General features: G+C 46.0%; 1 pseudogene; it reads right to left on the reverse strand.

The window, feature by feature from the left end:
* Positions 1–551: 551 nt before the first annotated feature.
* On the reverse strand, positions 552–2,831 carry LOC144108150 (uncharacterized; annotated as a pseudogene).
* Positions 2,832–6,739: the final 3,908 nt, after the last annotated feature.

Here is a 6,739-nt window from a genome sequence, read left to right on the forward strand (position 1 = left end):
TACAGTTGAGCGGAGAGGATTATTTTAATTCTGCAGTTCTTTTACATATTACTTTAGAAGCTGAAATTACTTTTGATATATAGAGATCGAGAAGTTCTGTCAGTTTTCCTCTAGAAATGGTACAAATGTGATTTGTACTTACATGCGTGTAATATATTTCGCTTGCAACGCTTGCAGATGCCACTGAATGCATTGTCCCAGTCAAATGTTGGGCTTCCTTTTTGTGGATGGCTCTTTTGTGACGTGTTCAAATGTATCATATTATACCCCAATCCTGCTACAGCCTCGAGAGAGGCTAGCAGTATCCCCAAATAAATAAAAGCCTGCAATTTGCATAAGGTTTTTTTACGTTGTGTATGGTTGGAACTGAGGCGAATTTAGTCTCGTTTTTTTTCCTTTCGTGCGCGGAAAGCAAAAAAGAGGGTTTAAAGCGCCGAAGCTACAGCTTGGCAGGAGTACAGATAAAACCATTTGAGGATAAATTACATTTTATTTACAAAAACAAAATCGGAGTCATATTGTTCGGCATCCGTTTTTACATTGTGTTTATTTTAAACATGGAGCACTTTCCTGTGCAGTGGCTTGCAGGCCAGCTTTTTTCGGTAAGCAGCCCTGTCTGTCATAGTAGCGCCGACGTTGGCTAAGAGTGGCCTCATGAACTTATCAAACACTACAGATAGTGTGCTTGCGGCGTGGTCATCCCTTGCTGGGCAAACGAAAAGGGGGCGCTGCTCTAGTCGAGGCAATAACAGTTCAGCCAGCTGCTGACGCACGTTGCTCTTTTTTATGTGCGGCAGGGCAATGTCAACAGCCTTCTTAACGGTCACAAGGACGGTGAAAAATTTTGACTTTGGGAATGTTAGCCCACCCCTTGATTGCAGGTCAATAAGCCCCATCAGCACGGGACTGGGTCCATCCGACTGGTGGAGGGGAGGGCAGAAACTGCATGTTCTCCGCTCCTCAACTGCTCTTGCCACGATCGAACCCTGCTATATAAGCGATGCTGGCATTTGCTAAGGTTGATGGGGGCCACTGCACTGAAATAGAACATACCCATATTAGTATATGGAGCTAGACATTCTGCAATGTATTCCCATTTGTGAGAGCACAAAAAAAAACAGCTTTTGGCACTAACCTATAAAAAAGCTCCGCAGAGCAAATTTTAGACAGCATGTAGAGACAAAGCTTGTGCATAAACCAAATATGACATTTATCATGTCGCCACTCAACGTGCATTCCCTCAAAATTTTCAAATTTTGGGCACTGATACCACTCAGTTGTTATAGCCTTGACATAATGCGAAATGATCGCTTCTTGGTGGCACCTCACATGGGTGGAGTAGGTGAACGAGTGTGCACCCACGAGGCATCGCTTTCAGGGATGTGAAGAGCTCGTCAATGTGCATCACAATATCTTCAGTTGCCGTGAACCTGAAACAAAAATATGCACACTTTTCATATCAGCCAAATATATGTATTAGACAAATCGCTGTTGGCTGCAAAAGAACAGCACTAGTAGTCCTGCGAGCCAGCCAAGCGTAAGCTCTTGAGAAACATTTGATGCAAGATATACCTGGCTGGGGCAACTTGCGCTGTCTCGGTCGAATCATGCGTGGTTGCCTGGGCTGTTGCTTCAGCCGGAATATCAAGTTCGGAGGACGTCACATTCAGGGAGACACCATGCATACTGCAATGCATGTAAAACAGTTACCACCACTACTAAGCAGCAGCCACATAAAAGCAAAAACTGCTTGTAACACATTGGCCATCAGCACAGCAGGATTTGCGTGCTCGTGTGTTCTGAACTGTAAAAAATTCCAGTCAGCAGGCAGGCTACAACACTAGTAGATGTTCGCATCGTGAAATCTTAGTTGTGCAAGCGCCTGAAATCTGATAAGCTTTCTATTTTTAAACAAAAGACAACCAGTTCACAACTATGAGCACTCGTCCCGGAGCTCAAATAACATGCACATACCTCAAAACAGTCTGTCCGTTCTCAACGTTTGAAGCTTGGGATGGGCACAGGCTGCCAGTCCGCAAGATCCTCTCCAGGCTAAATGTCACGGCTCTTGCGTCCAGACAGTCGTTGCCGCCAGCCATTTTCCGCAAAGAACTGCAGAGGAGAGCTCGATGGGGTCGCTCGAGAAGTTCCTTGTTAAAACATAAAAGAAGCCGCTCTCGAGAAGGTACTTAATGCATAGTACCGTAGATTTGCTTGTCAGCAAGATAGCTTCGTAGGTTTCAGCACTAAGAAACTTTTTCCCGCTCCTTTTACAGGCACTGTAGAGAGTTTCGAGGTAGTCTGGGAACTCCTTCTCCAGCCACTGTAGGCGTTCGTCGGTAGCGCAAAAAAGTGCATTTGGTCAGGCTTTCTCATATGCACATGTGCTGTTCGATTGGCCGCATTGTGGATGGCAAACCACTCCTGCATCGTCTTCATAAACAATATTGTTGCGTCTGCGTTCCTGAACTGTTCTGCCTGAGGGTGGTAACTGGGGTATTCTTTCAGAAAAGAAATCGCCGAGATAACTTCATCTGAAAACAGCTGCACTGCTCTGCCCACATGCATCTTCTCAAAATTAGTGGCTCTATGTGCTTCTGTGCCAGGAATCGAACTGGTTTCACAATCTCGTTTTTTTTTAAAGGACAGAGCTGCATCACAAACTCTCCAGTTATTGGCTGACTGCCATCTGTCATTTCCCCGTCCAGAAGAAGGCTTCGCACGTTTTTTATAATATGACACTGGTCAAAGGACAAGAATAGGCTTCTTTCTGGATCACATGGATGACTGACCACTGGCTTGAGGGAGCCATTGCCCAGGTGGCGCATCATTGTGACATTAATCTTGTGGTTATCCGTGACGATCCGGACGACGTAGAACGCCACACTTTTCAACTTCAGTGATCACTTCTTTTGTGATCACTTCTGATACAGGACCTTGCCACTTAATCGGTTAGTGAAGAAAAAGCCGCAAGGAATTTTGTACGACGTGGACAGGCCTGTTGCAACGAAACACAGCACCTTATTGGCAAGCACGATCTTGTTTACATTCTCTCCTGTCCCAGCGTCTTTTCTCACAGTTTGCTGACCAAAAAAGCAGTCCATTTTACGATCGTAGATGTATTTGGAGCTTATAGCCATTTCATCCACAATAATTGAGGAAAACCGCGCTCGCTCTTTCAGCTGCCCCACCTCTTGCATTAGGCGCTTTCATTAGTGGTGTGATCCCACTTTCACTGTTGGATTTGCCAACATAGCGAAGTAGCGTGTTTTTTGAAGGCAATTTCAACAGTCCTCTGTTGCATATGTAACGGTATGCCTTAGGGGACAAGTAGTACAAGACTACACATTCCCGGACAAAGTCTGGAGACCACACTGGCCGTTGCCTTGACGCATTGGCGATCTGTTCCGCTAGGCAGTCTTCTAAGCGGAACTGGGCTGTGCCGACCTTGTCCAAGCACTTTCTCAACGCCGAGTGGAGAGTGTGGTTTTCAAAACCACTGAGCTTCTTTTTTAGGCGGCTGTTTTCTCGCTGCAGTCTCCCGACAGCATCTGCTTTCCTGAACAACTGCACTCTCATTCGGTTTATATTCCTTGAATCCGACTGCTTGCGCGAAAGAAGGTCATCGGTAGTTTGCGTTGCGCAATCAAGTGCCTCACTAAACTGCTTTAATTCACCGACTGCATCTTGTGCACTTGGTTTCTCATATCCTGCACCTTTAGGACTTGCTTCTTCATCTCCTAACAAGGGTGCATGAATCAGGCTACCTTCATACACTACAGGAAACGAGCAGGCAGAACTTGCCGAATGGCCTGTGCTTTTTTCGCGACCACAGGCTGAACCAGCAGCTTCATCAGGGCCGCTCGATAAATTTGATGCCCCTTCTTGGTTTGGAGTAGAATTCTGCGTCAATCGCTCCAACTTACGTCTTTTTTGTGGCTGTTGTGGCTGCATGTAGCTTGGGTAACCCGCGAACACGCTGGGAACAACATCCCGTTTCAGGCGCCGCAGCTTTGTTGACCCCAAAGTATAATCCGAATCTAAAAAATGAAGGCTGCAGACGACACTGCTAGAAGACTTGTCATTTGGGAGAAAATCTTTTCTTGATATGGGGCCTTCAGCCATGCTTGGCGGCGATCATCATTCGCGGGAAATTCGTGAAAACTTATTCCAAGTTTTTTTTTTCTGTCAGAGTGGTAGAAAGGTACGCAGCAGTACATTTATCTGAAAAATACAGAAGCAGATAGGATTTTGGTGCGAAGCTCATGGCAGAGAACCAGTACAGTTTTCATCACACAGCAAATAATTTAATTGCGGGATCACATATTAGCTACATGAAACCACTCGCACCTACCAGGTACACATGCAACATAGCAAAACAAAGCCCAGCAAAAAGTTCTCGCTTCAAGTGCAAAAAAGTAGAACTCAGAACTTCTGACTCTCGTGGTGGCGTATAAACAATGCACGAGCGCTTATCGTAATTAATTATGTTGTTCGAACCAGAGAGAGCTTCGCTGTAAAGTAGCTGCCCAGTACTTAAAAATCGAGTGGAAGACACAAAAAGCATACCTGAGTTTTGTCATACAGCACGGCAACTTTTGCAACACACACAGAAAAAAAAACATTCAGCACGATGGCATGCAATCTGGACGAAATGTTGCGCGGTAAAAGCCTCGGTTGCCCCAGTCGGCTTTTAGATGACCACTAAAGTTGCATGCAAAAGCAATCCGTAACTGTTTAACAACGTACCTCGACTTCTTTGTAGCTGCAAAAAGGAGTCGAAAAAAATTGACTTCGTATTCACTGTTCTTCTGCGTGAAAACGTGCCAACAGGGTTGATGTCGCCACTGAAATCGCAGGCAGTGCCGGCCAGGCGAGCGCCGCTTGAGCCTTGGGCTAAGTTCGCCACCTCGCGGCGTGTTACGGAGTTAGTATAATTACACTTCTCCGCTGCGCTACGCGCCGAATGGGACGGCCTGAGCAACGGCGCGCTGCCGGAGCCGATCGCGGAGGCCACGTTCTGCCCGTCGTAGAGCGCGCGTCCGCCTTATGACGGCGCTGTCAGATGACCCTCTAGCAGACGACACGCAGGCAGCACAAAATTTTCTTGTGACTGCCGTTGCAGCAAAAATTATGCCTTCTGGTGCGCTGTTTCTTATAGTATTGTGCGTTTTTATCGTGAAGACTTTCAAAAATTTCCCTGCCTCAACCGCTGGCTCATTTGCGGTGAAACTGCACACAGAGCTTGCGTATTATGGTAACTTTTGTATCGTGGCAAGTTTGACAACGGTACTTACTGAGCTGAGCCGTGCATGATGCGAAAACGTAATTGTCTACGTAGAGATCGGCGAACCAAAACCCATAGGCGACATCTTTTCGCTGAAGGGCAGCAGTAGCACCATCTCTTTTCGGCAGTGGAAAGCGTAACGAAAAGTCCGCCGAGACGAGCGTTGCAAACAATGTTATTTGAAATGTAAAGCCCCGTTAAATCAGTTGTTTTGATATTTTTTCGTTCAATTAGCTGAAAATGTTGTAAGCGCTTCAGTTGAAGCAGACGAAACGGCCGGAACGGCATAATCAAAGGGCCCGCGCTTCTTGCAACGCTCACCTCGCGGCCTTGTCGCTACGCTTTCGACTTCTGAAAACAGATGGCGGCACTATCGCCATTCAGCGAAAAAACGTCGGGTTTTGGTTCGCCGATCTCTACCCCAATAATTCCCAGTTCGTTGCGTTTTCTCTTGACCTACTTGAATTATGTGTACCTTCACTGCATTCTGAAATATCTTTGTTTTGGACTGCTTTATGCTTTTACTCAAGGAAAAATAATTATCTGAATACCCAATTTTGCTTTTTCAAGTATTTCATGCTATTTTATTCCCCTCTCCTCCAGTGTTAACATCCTTGTCAGTGGAACCTTAGGGGTATTCTTAACAAATAAAATAGTTAAAAAGTCTAGACAAAGCTTGTTCTCATGGTGAGAGACTGGCCTCCCACTTCTGCGTAGTAAACTGGAACTAGAACAAAATTTCACATACAGTTTGCTTGTCAAACATTCTTTATTTCATAAAAGAAACCATTTCTGCAAAATGTTGGTGGTGGCAGCAGAATAAACAGACGGGCTGGAAGCGGCTGCACATGAGAAATGCTCTGTCACGTGCAGCCAGGTTAGGAACAGAATCTTTGTTCACATTTTCATTTGGAACCTGTAGCTTTGCAGGAAAAATGAAGATAATTTGTTGATGGCAAACATGAGTCGCCGCATGGAGTTTGAGCGTGTCTGTTGAACAATTTATAATTTATATTGAACTGTAATTTTTATCAGACTAGGCACAGAGGCAAATGATAGTTGCAACGCCGGAGGGAGGTATGAGAAAATGGAGGTAATGTGGCTAAGTGAGACATGCAAATACGGTAAAATAGTGCTGTTTATTCTCTTATCTCGCATATCCGAGTTCCTTTCGGAGATGCTTTCACGCGTCCCATACGCCGCTGACGTACGACTGACCGTCCGGACGGCACTGCGTAAAAAGCTTTGCCGCTTTCGTAGGTTCTTGCAGTTTTCCGCACTGCACCCCGTCATAGTTGGAGGCTGCTGTCACTGCACACTATCAAAATATATACAACTGGAGCGCACGGAAAAGGCGGGAACACATCGCACCGGACGCGTCCGATCACGATGGCAGCCGAGAGGGTACTGGGGCTGGCGAGGAACCGGCGTTGCACCTCGAAAGTCGGCTCT

This window comes from Amblyomma americanum, chromosome 1, assembly GCF_052857255.1.
Source record: "Amblyomma americanum isolate KBUSLIRL-KWMA chromosome 1, ASM5285725v1, whole genome shotgun sequence".
Classification (NCBI taxonomy): Eukaryota; Metazoa; Arthropoda; class Arachnida; order Ixodida; family Ixodidae; genus Amblyomma; species Amblyomma americanum.